Source organism: Triticum aestivum, chromosome 1B (assembly GCF_018294505.1).
Source record: "Triticum aestivum cultivar Chinese Spring chromosome 1B, IWGSC CS RefSeq v2.1, whole genome shotgun sequence".
Classification (NCBI taxonomy): domain Eukaryota; kingdom Viridiplantae; phylum Streptophyta; class Magnoliopsida; order Poales; family Poaceae; genus Triticum; species Triticum aestivum.
The window spans coordinates 54,438,711-54,456,094 of NC_057795.1; the positions used below are offsets into that span (position 1 = coordinate 54,438,711).

The window sequence follows — 17,384 nt, forward strand, 5'->3', positions numbered from 1 at the left end:
GAAGTCAGAAACAGTAGAGTATCCTCGCAGAGAATATGTTTAGGAAAACAGCAGAGTTGTAGGTACAGCAGACAAATAATCTTAGTTCATTCGACATTCAAAATATGAAAATGTTCTTCGTAAGGGACAATCATAATGGTTGCAAAAACAAGTAAAGCAAAATCATATTGGCTGTGTTCGTTCCACTCTGGACGCGCAGGGCCCTGCGACACGTGTTTCACTAGCTGGTTGGCCTCACTATTAAAATCATATTGGTTGCAAAAACAAGTAAAATAAAAGCATGAACAAGAACCTGAACCTTGTTTTGGCTTGCGAGAAGTGTGTCAGACTCATTGACTAAATTGTAGGAGTACGTGACATGGAGGTGTGAAAAGCGGACTTTTTACATCTTTTTAGAAACTTTTCCATCAGCACATTCAGGTGCCGAGGCAACTTCCTTTTCTCCCGAATGATTCAGGTTTCATCTTGATGTACAAGCTAGAATCTGCACTCTGTTTCTCTTTTTTTTTTTGGAAAAGGAGGATGACCCCCGGCCTCTGCATCTGGGAGATGTATACGGCCACTTTATTGATTATTCTCGAGGACCTTACAAAATATTACAACAATGTGCCTGAATCCACCATCTTGGCAACATATGCCGCTACTCCTATCCAAAATGATGAAGGGGTGTTAGCTGGGCCACTACCCAAACCACTCACCTAAGCCTAACATCAAAAGCCGGAAGCCGAAACTCATTCGGAAGCCCCAGCCGAGCCACATACCGGGTCTGGGGCACAATCCGGTCAGACGCACTCGTGTGTCGTCGCCGCCATCTTCCACGGGTCTTCAGATCATATTGAGGCTTCTACCTTGTCTGGCCACTCAGCCATCGACGTCACCATGACGCCAGACAGCAACCTCCTCCTGCGCGAGCCCATCTCTGCACATCAGACGCCGAGTCTCCACAGCGCCATGCGATCGATCTCCGCCGCCATCAAAGTGTGAGATGAAACACCGCTCCACCATCCCTCCAGCCAGCACTTGCTCCAAGACGATGCCCTCAGAATGGTAAGCGATAGAACACCATCATCATCCGATCCGGAAGACCCAGATCTGGGGTTTCCCCCTGAGCACCCCGAACCTGATGGCGCAGACTGCCGAAGATGCCTCGACCATCGGCAGTAGCTCCACCAGACGAGCGTCGCCTACGTCGCCGCAGCCTCCAAGATGAAGCTGACCAGAATGCATGTGTCGACACCGAACCACCGCCACTTCCACCGCCACTTGAGCAGCCCCCGAGCAACGCCTTCAGGAAGGAGCACGGCACCGTGGTGTCGTCGTCGCTTGGAACCGGAGGTTCTGAGGTTTTCACCCGAGCTCCTGGGAGGGGTGGAAGGAAGGAGATCCTCTCCGAAGCCTCCAACGAGGGAAGCAACACCCAAAGGCACTGCCATCGGAGTGGCCGCCACGCTGGCCAAGAGATTCCCCCGGAACCCTTCCAGCCACCGGATCTGCAAGGCCAGCACCAAGAACGGTGACCGAAGCCACCAAGGGCCGGATCCGCTGCAGATCGGAGTAGATCGGGGTCGACGACGAACATCACCATGGCCACCAACATCCAGCGAGGAACCGCCGCCGCAGCCGAAGCCCACCACCTCCCCGCCATCCACATGGCTAGGGAATTGGTCCACCTGTCCACGCCGGCGCCGCTCGCCGCCAAGCTGCGCCGCGTGCCACCAGCCATGGATCCGAGCCGCAGGCGAGCCGCCAGCCGCGGGGCCCCGCGGGCACACCAGATCCGGGTCGCCAGAGCCACGACGCGGCATCCAGGCGCCAGATCCGGATCCCCGGCACGCGAGCACGGCGCCTCCCAGCGCAGCCAAGCCCGCCACAGCGCGCGCCCTCAACGCCAGAGCCGCGTGGGCTGGAGACCTCGAGCGCCCACGGCTCCAATGCCGCGACCATAGCGTGCCGAGCAGCGCCGGCCCGCGCAAAGCCACACGCCGCAGCGCCTCGCGCCTGCCTCGTCCGCTTGGCGCAGCTGCCCCGCGCAGCCCACCTCGCGAGCGGGAGTGGAAGAGCCCGCCGCCGCCGACACCACACGGGCTTGCCCGGGCGGCGCTCGCCGGCGGCGGCGGGGGAGGAGGGGGGATGGGTGGCGGCGGTGCCCGGCGGCTAGGGTTAGCGCGCGGGCCGCTCGCGGGGAGCGACACGGGGCTGGTTGCGTCCCTCGCTGGATACACAGTTGGTAAGCTGCACTCTGTTTCCCCTGAATGGAGGAAAATGAGACCGTTATGGCTAATCAAGTTGAGTATTCCCTTTAACCAATCCCTTGATCTATTCCTTTGATTGGTAGTAACTAGTAAGGGCCTTGCAGTTTTGTACTCTAAATTATGTCAGTCCTTTTCTGTCTGCCATTTGGTTGATAGATACAGTGTTTCCCTCAGGAAGAGGACCCCTCAATTTAGATCCGTTCTTCTGAAGGAGCTGCTGGATTGGCTGCACTGCACAATGCCGCTGGCTGGCCACGCCCACTGGAGAGGGACAGAGGATAAGACGGACGCTGGTTCGGGTCGGGCTCTCCAATCCATAGGAAAAACAAGTGCTGACTGATTTCTGCCGACGATTTCCAAGTACCTGTTCGACCACATGAAGAAGCTCCAGCCTTTTACCTGTCCGAACATACTAGGTTCAGTAGCCAAGCTTCAGGAAAACCATATGACATAGTACTACTTGACTCTGAACATTAAAGAACAGAGGAACAACCTGTTCTTGTCCTAGTCATTCCTTGGGAATTTCACTGAAAATTTCTCCGGGTTCAGAGATGTCCAAGATTGATTCAAGATCAACCTTTCACGTGCACATTCTAAACATTCAGTCAGATGGAGCCTCATCATTCCTTGGTGCACGCCGGCAGGGACTGAGACGCTGAGTTGGAGCTTCCCTGTGGCATGCCGCGTGCTGCCATGGCCGGGGACAGAGAGGAGGGGAAAGTTAGGATTAGCGGAGATAACCAATTTGGGAGCGAAATCGAAAGGATAGAAGAAATCGACCGGTAGAATCGTTCACCAAGTCGCCGGAGGTGCAGCAGCCGTGCTTGCCGGAGTCGCCGCCGGTGGTGATACAGTGGTGGAGTAGCAGCACCCGTAACAATAGAGTAGCCGGGCCGCTTGTGGGATGGCTGGAATCTCCGCGCCGTCGGAGCCGCTAGAGTCGCCGTGCCACGCCGCTGAAGATGAACAGATTGTTCGGTTCGGTCGGTCCGAAGGGAAAAACTATTGAAGGAAATTGCAAAATTGCCACAGTAGCACAGGGCCTTCATTTCACATGGCAATACTGATACTCGAGTATCAAAGATAAAAATTAATAAAGTCGACTCGAACATCAAGGTTTCCCTGTTTTCTTTTAGCTTGAGCGAATTTGAAACCTTTAGTTGAAAATTTAACTAATTGAGATTTCAAATTTGCATCCCTAGAGCCAACATCTATCAGGGGATCCGGCGTACACCGATACTTCGATGGCCTCACCACCGCCTAGAATCCAAATAACCTGTCTCACTTGTCCTCTTCTCGTCAAAAGTTTCCTCAAAACATTCTTTAGATTTTGCTCTTCTTTTTCTTCACTAGATTTGCTATTTACCAATTACCTGAAAACGTAATATAGATCAGTCGATTTCGCCCAGCGGCCGAGGCCAATCAATCTCGCCAGGAGGGAGCCAAACCCGACAATGGCATAGTTGTCGTGTTGTTGCAGACAGAAGCAAGCCAGAGGTTTGACAGAATCATGTGCATGGAGGTCGCTGACACCAAACATCGTGGCGGTATAGAGGGATGGTCGGGGCCGACAGAGGTACGACAAAGGTAGAAGCTCGAGCAAGACGACATGATGAAGTGGCATACTACAATGCTCACCTGTCACAGGTGACGGTGGAGATAGTGTGGGATAGGCTGAAGGGCGGGGTTGACTAGTATTGTTAGGAAAGAAGAACCAACAACAGCTTGGGGAGGAAGAAGATAAACCATGGCTAGGGGAGGAAATGCATCAATTGAACTGATACCCAATGGTTTAAAGAGAATCTCATGGAACCTCATCTTTAGCAGTCCCTTATTTCACAAATTTTTATAGGTCCGACGAGTGTGATTTCACATAGAAGCCAAAGAGAAATCAATCACTGTAAGCATGGCAATGGAAGCAAAACTTCCCTCCAATCTAGTTTTCCTCACTCATCTGTGTTTGAGCACTTAACTTTCCCAATGGAAAAACGTTAAGTTAGCAACATATAACTACGGAATACAAAGTGAAAACAACTTCAGTGATGCTTGGATTGAATGTAAATCCTATGTGTTTCACACTATTTGGTTTAACCGCATTGATGCTTGGATTGAAAGTAATTTTGCTGGTGGATTTGATTGTTTTGCCTGTTTTACTTGGTAATTTGATTATTTGTACTGCCCTATGTCAATAAAAGATGGATCCAGATGATAGATAAAAGTATAGGGCGTGAGAAGGGGAGTAGGGATGATTAAAGGAAGATGTAAAACAGAGTAAATGAAGAAAATTATCCAGTTTTGTTTTGCCACATTTGCTAGCCAAAATACCATTTCAACACATAAAATTGAAGACTGCATATATATATTTTAACTTCCAATTGATTTCCTCCGGAGCGTTGGACTGAAATCCAACGATTGACCTTCTTCACCTCCTGCACAACATTATTTTTCTTATTCCTCCCGAAAAGTCCCCCCCCCCCACCCACCCCACACAAAAGCCTCTTCATGGTTTGTTTCTGTGCGAGCCCTCGTGGTGTCCCCGTTTCAAGCATCTGAGCGCTTGTGAAAACAAAAAGGTCCTCACTTGCATCGGTCAACCCTCATCCTTCGCCTGCGATGGGAGGGCCAGCCACATTTGCCCCATATGTGATGAGGTCCTGGCTCGGCCTCGCCGAGGACGCCACGACCACCTTGCCCCGTCTCGGCCTCTCGGGCGCTGCTCTCAACCATGCTCAAAATCCACTGATTGCAGTTTTTCTTTTCAGTTAGTTGTTAAATAGCGAGTGCGATATTAGAGTTATTATCTCTGCAGCAGGGACCCACATGTCATGACCCTAGCACCTCACAGATGGTTCCCAGTTCCCACGTGTCATCATCTTCTTCCCCTTCCCCACCACTCGCCGTAGGATGCATCTTCTTCCCTTGCGGGCTGCGGCCTCACCAATGAATAGCGCCTGCGGCCTCCACATCTGCTGCGTCGTCACCCGGCCCCTTTGTCCTCAATGCGCCACCGCGTGCGCGACCTCCCCCGGCCACCGCTCGAATAGCCAATCCGAGCCGCATCATCTCGACGCCTTTCGCCTTGTCCCACAACCTCCTCCCTCTCAACCGCTCTGGTGGATGACTTCAAATGGGTGGGAGGCGCAGAGGTCGGGCATGAGAGCAGGTATGCAGTCGCAGCTCCCTCTAATTCAGTTGAATAGCAATGTAGCCGTTGACGTATAATGTGCTGCCTAGTCTCTTCCATCAGATCGGTCTTTTAGTTGCATTAGGTAGAGCATGCACTTCTACATGGTATCGAAGCCAAGAGGTCTTGAGTTCAAGACCCGGCCGACGCAATTAAATTGCAGCCCACTTTCGGTCCACGTTTAGGCCCGAGGGAGCCACACGTAAGGAGGAGTGTTGACGTATAATATGCTGCCTAGTCTCTTCCATTAGATCGGTTGCATTGGCTAGAGCATGCACTTCTACAATAGCATTCTCGTGATAAGTCTTTTCATTGCTAATTACAGCTTTTGGTCAGTCAACATTGGCGCCCCACATCACATGGCCTACTTCTGAACGATTGCAGGAAGGAGCAGAAAGAAGAAAATTCTATCCGTGTTTGCAAGGTTCGATGAAAAATACCTAGGATCATCAGCGAAGAAAATTCTACGCTCCTGGATCCTGCGGCCTCGGTGTCCAAGAATCGAATCAGAACGACGACCGGAGCTGAACAGAGTTAGGGAAACTACCTAGGATCAAGGACTCATTGAAAAAATGAGGCGATTCACGGCGGCGGCCAGCGGGCCTGCATGTTGGACCCCGGGGCGTGGACGTCGAGCCGGACAGAGGGCTGGTGGATCCCGCCCATTCCTACGGCTGGAGTTGCAGCGGTGAGTAGCGGCGTCCCCGACGAGCTCGACTAGAAGGAGGATCCAGGAGTAAGAGGAAATGGACTGAGTAGGGAGGTAGTGGAGTGGATTAGGGGTAAAACTTGAAGGGGCACTGGTGGGTTTGCCAGAGGGACCCATTCGTCAGTAGCAAAGGGAAAGGTTGAAAGAAAAATAAAAAAATAAAAAAATGAAAATGGCTGGAATATCTCTTCCTCCTCCACTCCATCATAATCTACTCAGGATTAATTTCAATGCTCAAAACAAATCCGAAATATCTTGGAACATTTCACATATGCTACTACTTACATAATATAACTCTGTGAAAATGTCCAAGAATTTTCAGGAGTATTTGACTGTCCTTTTTCAGATTTGAATTCAAATATGCCCCGAGTTTGGGGTTGAACTGTAAGCCGGTGATATGAAATTCTGAAATTCATTAATCTTTTACTAGAGTTTGTAAAGAACACACGACTCCGAGATATAGCATGGAGTATGACTTAGACATGTCAAACTATTTTAAAAAATTGTTTGTACACAACTCTTGGTTTGGATCAGTTTTTTGCGTCTTAGAAAACATGTATCATCACGAACCATCTATCTATCATCAATTCGTATTTATTTCCATATGTTTCATTTTGTGTATACATATTTTAATGCACACTCTTTTAATACATGGCTTGCACTCGGCCTTTGCGCCATTGGCGCAACGGGTCATTTAGTAACCATGAAACACAAAGTGAAAACAACTTCAGTGTTGCTTGGATTGAATGTAAATTCTATGTGTTTCATGGTATTTATTACCGAAAAAGGCTTTCATCCCGCTTTATAAATAAAGCAAACCGCCAGAGAGCACACATACAAGGACTAGTCCACACACACACCCAAGTCTCACAAATAAGTACAAAGGTTCTGCTGAGGGCACAACTCAACAAGCCTGGGAAAAATAAAGAAAAAAGCCGGAGAGAAGCCGGAGAGCGGAACAAGCGTATAGTCAGGTTCCGGTGGGGGCGGCGGCAACAGACGGACGGCCATCGAGCGAAGATCGGCGATGAAGACGGAGATGGCGTCGCCGTCCTGAGGGCGGCTAAGCGGCCGCCAAAGCTGCAAGAAACCAGAGAGTTTGAAGATAGCATCAGTAGCTCGTCGAAGAGGAGTGCGCTGGATCACTAGCTTATTGCGAATCGTCCAGAGAGTCCAAGCAATGACCCCAATCTCAAGCCACCTGATGTGGCGAGATGTCAAGGGGGAGTTCTGGAGTTCGGCAAATAAGTCAGGAAAGTTGGTGTGGCACCAATTTCCACCGACCGTTTCGCGAAAGCAGCTCCAAACGAATTGAGCGGACACGCGGGAGAAGGAGATGTGATTCGAGTCTTCGGGGACACCGCAGAGCGGACAGATGCCAGTGCCCGGGCCATTTCGCTTGCGAACCTCGACCCCAGACGGGACCCGACCGTGAATCCATTGCCACATGAAGACCCGGATCTTTAGAGGTAGGCGGATGGACCACACCGTCGTAAGGGGGGGAGGGGCGGAGGAGGTGGCGATGGCCATGTAGAGAGACTTAGTGGAGAACTGGCCAGAAGGCTCCAGGCGCCAACACACCTGGTCAGGGCCATCGTCTACCATCGGTTCGTGGAGGGCGACACAGTCCAGTAACTCACGCCAAGCGGAGGACTCCGGGGGCCCAAATGGCCTCCGGAAGGCGAGGCGCCCTAAGTCAATAAGGGCCCTTTCGACGGAGATCACAGGATTGACGGAGATGGAGAAGATGCCGGGAAAGCGCGCCACGAAGGGGGCGTCCCCGGCCCAACGATCAAACCAGAACAAAGTCGACGCCCCAGAGCCCACCGAGATGGCAGTCCTGATGCGGAGAACCGGAAGAAGCTGGACGACCGACTGCCAGAACTGGGAGCCGCCAGATCTCTGGCAGAAGGCGAGGGGCTGTCCGCACAGGTATTTGTTCCAGATGATGTCGAGCCAGAGGCCACCGTGACCTTGCGAGATGCGCCAAAGCCAATGGGATAAGACGGCGATATTCATGCACTTAGAGCACATAATGCCAAGGCCTCCTTGATCCCTGGGCTTGCAAATGTCCGGCCAACTGACCATATGATACTTTTACTTCTCGTTATCACCAACCCAGTAGAAACGGGACTGGACTTTGGCAATCTCATGGTATTTATTTGGTTTAAATGTGACAGGTTCTACATTGTGTAAGCGAAAGTTGATATAACATTTGTTATAAGTAATTTTGCTGGTGGATTTGACTGTTTAGCTAGGTTTTACTTGGTAATTTGATTATTTGTAACTGTCTTATGTCAATAAAAGATTGATCTAGATGATACATAAAAGTATAGGTGTGAGAAGGGAGTGTGGATGATTAAATGGAGAAGTAAAACAGAGTAAATGAAGAAAATTGTCCAGTTTTATTTTGCACATTTGCTTGCCACAAAATACAATTTCAACATATAAAGTTAGAGACTGCATATATATTTTAACTTTCAATTGATTTCCTCCGGAAATCCAACGATTGGCCTTTTTCTTCACCTCCCGCACAACATTATTTTTGTTACTCCTCCCGACGAGTTCCTGTTTCACACCTCCTCGTCCCTCATGGTGTCCCCATCTCGAGCTCAACGCCTATTTAATCTGAGCGGTGGCGAAAACAAAAAGGCCCTCACCTGCATCGGTCAACCCTCATCCTTCCCCTGCGACGGGAGGGCCTGCCACGTTTGCCTCGTTCGCGACAAGGTCCTGGCTCGGCCGAGGACGCCGCAGCCACCTTGCACCGTCTCGGTCTCGGGCGGTGCTCTCAATCATACGTGCTCAAAATCTACTGATTGCAGATTTTTTTTCCAGTTAGCTGTTAAAATAGCAAGTGCGATAATAGAGTTATTATCTCTGCAGCAGGGACCCACATGCCATGAGACTCTAGCACCTCACACATGGTTCCCAGTTCCCTCACCATAGGATGCCTCTTCTTCCCTTGCGGGCTACGGCCTCGCCCATGAATAGCGCCGCCGGGCCCCTTTGTCCTCCATGCGCCAGCGCGTGCGCGAGATCCCCCGGCTGCCTCATCTCGATGCGTCTCTCCTTGTCCGACGACCTCCTCCCTCTCAACCGGCTCCGGGGGATGATTTCCAATTGGGTGGGAGGCGCTGAGGTCGGGAACGAGAGCAGGTTAGCAGTGCAATTACGCAGTAGCAGATTCCTCTAATTCAGTCAAGTAGCATTCTCGTAATAAGTTGATCCATTGCTAATTACAGCTTCGGTCAGTCAACACTCGCGCCCCACATCACATGGCCTACTTCTGAAGGGTTGCAGGAAGGAACAGGAAGAGAATGCTACCCGTGCTAGCGGCACTAGCACGGCGCGGTTTGCAAGGTTCGATGAATCTAGAGCCTGCAAGTCTTGCATCTGGTCAAATATATCTGCTACGAATGTTCAACATCTTGTTTATATGCTGGGCCAGCAGACCGTACTCGGGACTGTCGGTTCTCAAGACTCTTCATTCAGTCACTGATGAACAGCCACCCGGTGCTTCAGACTTCAGATTCTTCTTCAGTCAATGATACATCATATGCATGCCTGTGTGAAAGTGATCTGACTTTCTTTCGTACACGCGTTTCCTTGGGTAATCCTGGCAATGTATGTAATGGATCGGCAGGCAGGCAGAGGCGCCTCGTACGCGTGTTTACAAGGCAAGCCTGGCAATCAATCACTTCATTTTGAACAACACACGGCATCAGGGCTATATATCCATGTATGTGATGTGTGTGCTTTCGAGCTTCAGCTACACTACACCTGCACACCATGAGCCTTCTCCTAGCCTTGGAACTGCTGCTCTTCCTGCTTGCCTTGCCACGCCTTTCTTTTACCTCAAATTCCACACATTCGTCGCTGGATCAGCAGGCAGAGGCGCTTCTCCAATGGAAATCTAACCTAAGCAGTCATTGGTCCTATGCTCTCCACTCATGGACAAAGGAAACCAGCCCGTGTGACTGGATCAGCATTACCTGCAGCAACGCCATGCTGCCTCGTGGCGGTGACCACGGTGATGCTGCCCTAGTTGTGTCCAACATTTCGCTTGTGGAGGATGGCCTTTTTGGCAGGTTGGACAGGCTTCACTTTTCAGACTTGCCCCATCTTGTCTTTCTGAACCTCAGTGACAACTATTTCTCGGGCTCAATCCCATCAAGCATTGGTGCTCTTGCCGAGCTCACTCACTTGGATCTTTCCGCCAATAACCTGGACGGATCTATCCCAGCATCCCTAGGTAATTGTGCTAAACTAACCTCCATCGATCTTTCTTACTACAATTTGTTTCTACCATGCCTAGTATAGTAGGAAGACTAGGGAATTTGATGAGCCTCTCCACATTTTTGCAGACTTGCCCCATCGTGTGTATCTGGACCTCAGTTACAACGACCTGAACGGATCTATCTCAACATCCCTAGATAAATGTACTAAACTAACATACATCGAGCTCTTTTACTATAATTTGTTTCTACCATGTCTAGTACAGTAGGAACACTAGGAAATTTGATGAGCCTCTCCACTTTGCAGACTTACCTCATCTTGTCTATCTGGACCTCCGTGGCAACTCTCTCTCGGGCCTAATCCCATCAAGCATTGGCGCTCTTGCAAAGCTCTCTCTTTTGGGCCTAATCCCATCAAGCATTGGCGCTCTTGCAAAGCTCTCTTTTGGATCTGTCCACCAACAATCTTGATGGATCCATCCCACCTTTCGAAGGTAATTGTGCAAAACTAACCTCCCACGGTCTATCATACAATTTGTTATGTGTCATGCCTATTACAATAGGAATGCCAAGGAATTTAATGAGCCTCTCCTCTTTGCAGACTTGTCACATCTTATCTATCTGAACCTCAGCAACAACTATCTATGGGGTTCAATCCCATCAAGCATTGTTGCTCTTGCTGAGCTCACACACCTGGATCTATCCAACAATGGCCTGAATGGATCTATCCCAACATCCCTTGGTAATTTTACCCCCTCTGGTCCTTTTTAGTTTGCATATAAATTTTGCTAAAGTCAAAGTATCTCTACTTTGACCAAACTTATGGAAAAAAGTATCAACATTCACAATGTCAAATCAATATTGTTAAATTCATTGTGAAATGTAGTTTCACATTATATATATTTTGTATTGTAGATGATGATACTTTTAAATATAAATTTGGTCAAACTTTGTAAAGTTTGACTTTACAAAAATCTAATATGCAAAGTAAAAAGGACATGAGGGAGTACTAAACTAACCTCCATCGATCTCTCTTGCTACAATTTGTTTCTACCTTGCCTAGAACAATAGGAAGACTAAGGAATTTGATGAGCCTCTCCACTTTGCAGATTTGCCTCATCTTCTATATCTGAACCTAAGTTACAATGACCTGAACGGATCTATCCCAACATCCCTAGGTAATTGTACTAAACTAACCTACATCGATCTCTCTTACTGCAATTTGTTTCTACCATACCTAGGACACTAGAATGGCTAAGGAATTTGATGAGTCTCTCCACTTTGCAGACTTGCCTCATCTTGTCTCACTAGTAGAAAAAGGGGCAAATATGAGACACATTAGTGTCGGTTTGATTTTGAGCCGGCACTAATGTGTCCATTAGTGCCGGTTCCAACGGCTAGCCGGCCACTCTCATTAGTACCGTTTCGTGGCGAACCGTTAGCACCGGTTCGTGGCACGAACCGGTACTAAAGAGAGTGGTGGCAGGATGTTGTCAGTCTGGACCTGTCCAGCACCTTTAGTACCGGTTCGTGGCACGAACCGGTACTAAAGGTTGACGTACATAAACCATTCGTCCACCCGAGCCACTCTGTTCTTCCCCTTTCCCCTCACTTCCTCTGAAGGCCCCCATCCATTCAAATGATCACAAAGGTTAGCAACTTTGTCCTTTCAACTCTCATTGCTAGATTAGCTCTTGCAATGCTTTGAATAGTGATTAATTTGGGAGGAATTATATTTGCTAATATTTGATTTATATGCAATTAGAGGTCAAAAATAACACTTAGTTTGCATATGTAGGTGTGGTTTACTTAGTGCCTTCTAAATCTCCGTCGTAACCACCGTCGATCGCCCGCACCGTCCCGTCGCCGGCACCACCGTGTGGTGAGGCTCTTATTCATGAATGTTTTACATTACCAAATTGATGTTTGTGTGATTTGAATATATAGTTACTCGTATAATTGTCTTACCCATACGTTGTTTGTTATACATAGTGCCATGGTTTTGATATCCGTCCCAGTCGGTCCTCGTCCTTGTTATGATTCGGATGTGGTATATTCTCTTTTAAAACTAGTTGTTGCATTTCGTGTTTATGACAAATTATGCCCATCAAGTTGACATAGATATTTTTATCTAGGAGGTATGTGAACCGGAAATTCTAACCGACCCTATTGTCGAGAGGTTAAATTTAGTTGAAAGAGAAAACGAGTATTTGAAAGAAAAACTGAAAAGAATTGAGGGGGAGAAGATGAAATTGGAGTTGCATGTTGCCGATGTCGTCGATGATCACAAGATCAAGATGGAGAAAATGAGGTTGAAGATTAGAAAGATTAGAAAATATGCCATTGATAGTGTGGCTTGGTATCATTATGTTGTTGGATCAATTGTTACCTTAGTTGTGATCTTGATCGCATTTGTTGTTGCATTTAAATTCTTTAGCTAGAGAGTTATTTGTATGTTGCATTTAATTAAGTGTTGTATATGAACTTTATGTATGAACTTTATGTACGAACTTGTATTAATTTGGTCTATTCGGTGTTGTGTATAATGAAGATATGAGCCGACAATAGATGTATGATGACCGATGCTCTCCCGGGTTCATTAATGGCGTGCATACTTTTCTGCTTGCCGCTGAGGCAAACAAGCGGGCGGGTGGTTTTATGCCTTGTCCATGTGCTGGCTGTAAGAATGGTCGCAATTATTCTACATCAAAAACCATTCACGTCCACCTATTTGAGTCCAGTTTTATGCCCCACTATAATGTTTAGACCAAGCACGGAGAAAGAGGGGTTATGATGGAAGACAATGAAGAAGAAGAGGACGACAACATCTATCCTGGCCATGGGTTCCCTGAATACGATGATACAACAATGGAGGAAGAAGCTGAGCCGGCAATGCGGGAACAAGCTAAAGAAGAGGCATCAGATGAGCCCGCTGATGATCTAGGTCAGGCCATTGTCGATACAAAGAGAAACTGCGCAAGTGATTTGGAGAGGAAGAAGTTGCAGCCCATGTTAGAGGATCACAAGAAATTGTTGTACCCGAATTGCGATGCTGACAAAAAAAGTTGAGCACCACACTGGAATTGTTGTAATGGAAGGCAGAGAATGGTGTATCTGACAAGGGATTTGGAAAGTTGCTGGTAATGATAAAGAATATGCTTCCAAAGGACAACGAATTGCCCGAGAGTACGTATGAAGCAAAGAAGGTTGTCTGCCCTCTAGGGTTAGAGGTGCATAAGATACATGCATGCCCTAATGACTGCATCCTCTACCGTGGTGCGTACGAGGATTTGAACGCTTGCCCGGTATGTGGTGCATTGCGTTACAAGATCAGTCGCGATGACCCTGGTGATGTCGAGGGCGAGCACCCCAGGAAGAAGATTCCTGCCAAGGTGATGTGATATGCTCCTATAATACCACGATTGAAACATTTGTTCCAAAACAAAGAGCATGCGAAGGCGATGCGGTGGCACAGAGAATACCAAGAAAGACGGAAAGTTGAGAGTACCCGCTGACGGTTCGCAGTGGAGAAAAATCGAGAGAAAGTACAGGGAGGAGTTTGCAGGTGACCCAAGGAACGTATGGTTTGGTCTAAGCGCAGATGGCATTAATCCTTTTGGGGAGCAGAGCAGCAACCATAGCACGTGGACTGTGACTCTATGTTTGTATAACCTTCCTCCTTGGTTGTGCATGAAGCGGAAGTTCATTATGATGCCAGTGCTCATCCAAGGCCCTAAGCAACCCGGCAACGACATTGATGTGTACCTAAGGCCATTAGTTGAAGAATTATTACAACTGTGGAATGGAACAGGTGTACGTGCATGGGATGAGCACGGACAGGAAGAATTTGACCTAAAGGCGTTGCTGTTCGTGACCACCAATGATTGGCCTGCTCTCAGTAACCTTTCAGGATAGACAAACAAGGGATATCGCGGATGCACGCACTGTTTGGATGATACTGACAGTATATATTTGGAGAGTTGTAGGAAGAATGTGTACCAGGGACATCGTCGATTTCTTCTGAGCAGGCATCCCATAAGAAAGAAAGGCAAGCATTTCAAAGGTGAGGCGGATCACCGGACAAAGCCTCGCCACCATACTGGTGCTGATGTACATGATATGGTCAAGGATTTGAAGGTAACCTTTGAAAAGGGTCCTGGCGGACAACCTGTTCCGAAGGACGCTGACGGACGCGCGCCCATGTGGAAGAAGAAATCTATATTTTGGGACCTGCCCTATTGGAAAGACCTAGAGGTCCGCTCCGCAATCGACGTGATGCACGTGACAAAGAATCTTTGTGTGACCCTGCTTGGTTTCTTGGGCGTGTATGGGAAGACAAAAGATACACCAGAGGCACGGCAGGACTAGCAACGTATGCACGGAAAAGACGGCATACATCAGGGTCAGGCCAGCTACGCTCTTACCAAAGAAGAGAAGAAAATCTTCTTTGAATGCCTGCTCAGCATGAAGGTACCGTCTGGCTTCTCGTTGAATATAAAGGGAATAATAAATATGGCAGAGAAAAAGTTCCAGAACCTAAAGTCTCATGACTGCCACGTGATTATGACGCAACTGCTTCCGGTTGCATTGAGGGGGCTTCTACCGGAAAATGTTCGATTAGCCATTGTGAAGCTATGTGCGTTCCTCAATGCCATCTCTCAGAAGGTAATCGATCTAGAAATCATACCAAGGTTACAGGATGATTTGATGCAATGTCTTGTTAGTTTTGAGTTGGTGTTCCCACCATCCTTCTTCAATATCCTGACGCACGTCCTAGTTCACCTTTGCGAAGAGATTAACGTTTTGGGTCATGTATTTCTACACAATATGTTCCCCTTTGAGAGGTTCATGGGAGTCTTGAAGAAATATGTTCATAACCGTGCTAGGCCAGAAGGAAGCATCGCGAAGGGCCATGAAAATGAGGAGGTCAATGAGTTTTGTATTGACTTTATTCCTGACCTTAAGCCGATTGGTGTTCCTTAATCGCGGCATAAGGGCAGACTGGATGGAAAAGGCACGCTAGGAGGGGATCAAATAATATGTATGGACGGGCATTCTCTCACTGAAGCACACTACATAGTTCTACAGAATTCCGCCTTGGTGGCTCAGTATATGGAGGAACACAAGAATTTTCTACACTCCAAACACCCGGAGAAGTCTGACGACTAGATTACACGTGAACAAACGAGGACTTTTGCCGATTGGTTGCAGAAACGTGACATGCACGATGGCAATATTGAAGATGATCTATACTCGCTGTCTTAGTTACCATCTTCGAATATAATGACTTTCAAAGGGTACGAGATAAATGGAAATACATTTTACACGATCGCCCAAGATAAGAAGAGCACCAACCAAAACAGTGGTGTCCGCTTTGATGCAACAGCCAACACGGGAAAGGAAATATATTATGGTTACATAGAGGACATATGGGAACTTAACTATGCAGGTGGTTTGAAGGTCCCTTTGTTTCGGTGCAAATGGGTCAATATGACACGAGGCGGGGTAACGGAAGACCCGCAGTACGGAATGACAACAATGGATCTCAACAATCTTGCGTATGCAGAAGAACCATTCGTCCTAGCCAATGATGTGGCGCAAGTTTTTTATGTGAAAGACATGTCTACCAGGCCGAGAAAAAGAAAAGATAAGGAAGCGAATGGATCATACGACGAGCCAAAGCGCCACATAGTTTTTTCAGGGAAAAGAAACATCGTGGGAGTGGATGACAAGACAGACATGTTAGAAGATTATGAAAAGTTTGATGAAATTGCTCCATTCGCAGTAAATATTGACCCGAGCATCCAGTTAAATGATGAAGATTTTCCATGTCTACGGTGCAAAGGGACACACACGAAGAAAAAGTTTCACACCCAAAGATCCGGGATGTGATCGGCTTCACTATCATCACTTTCTTCTGTGTTTCACACCCAGGAGGGAATCTCTGTAATAGTTAGGGTAGTTATGTGTTTTGGCATTTGAAATGCGAAGAAATTTTATGTGCAAACAAATTCTTTCATGCATTTACTATCTCTTTTGAAGTATCAGGGTTTGAGACGAAAACTCATCTGTTACAAAGGCATTTCATTTTTTAAATAACCTAAGCATTACTAAATTGAATATAATGATAAAACACAATAATATTAAACATAAGAAAAAAGAATCACTAAAAAATCTTTTTTCAAAGTTAAGTTATTCACAAACTAGTGATTCACACAAATTTCAAATAATTCAAAATTTAAACTATTCAAATTTGAAAACTACCGGCACTAACAGAAAGTTTCTAATTTTTTGTACCTAAAGCAAAAATATTCAGAAAGAAACTCTAAATACAGCAAAAAACAACTCAAAAATAAATAAAAGAAAAAAAGAAAAAAATTAAGAAAATAAAAAAGCCCGCCTTCTGGGCCAAAGCGGCCTGCATACGACTAGAAACACAACCTTCTGTTGGGCCAGGATGCAGACCCGCAAAGGCCCAGTAGGCCCACAAGGCAGCACTGAACAGGTAGGCCCAGTAGGCCTGCTTAGGAGAGGAGCTCGAGGGAGCTACCGCACTGGGGCTTATAAACCAGTGCGGTAGCCCTTCGACTAGCGAGGTGGGACTAAACTTGCCGCACCGCACTGCGCCAGCGCACCCCTTTAGTACCGGGTCGTGGCACCAACCGGTACTAAAGAGGGGGTCTTTAGTACCGGTTGGAGCCACCACCCAATACTAAAGGGGGGCGCTTCCCGCCGCTTGGCCTGGCCAAAACAGACCTTTAGTACCGGGTCGTGGCACCAACCGGTACTAATGGTTCATCCTATATATGCAACAGTTGAAAATTTTTACTTTCCCTCTCCGTTTCTTCCCTCCGTCGCGCCGTCCTGCCCCGATCGATGCCGTCCCCGTCGATGTCGCCGCCCCCGCCCCTCGACGCGGACCCCGGTCGTCCCCGCCCCTCGTCGCCGCCCCCGTCGACGTCGCCGCCCCGGCTGTCCCCGTCCCCGTCGCCGCGCCCCGG

At 48.0% G+C, this 17,384-nt stretch overlaps 1 pseudogene; it reads left to right on the forward strand.

Moving 5' to 3' along the window:
• The first annotated feature begins 9,396 nt into the window (after positions 1–9,396).
• The window catches only part of LOC123076965 (probable leucine-rich repeat receptor-like protein kinase At1g35710), a 28,427-nt pseudogene continuing 20,439 nt past the window's right edge, over positions 9,397–17,384 (forward strand).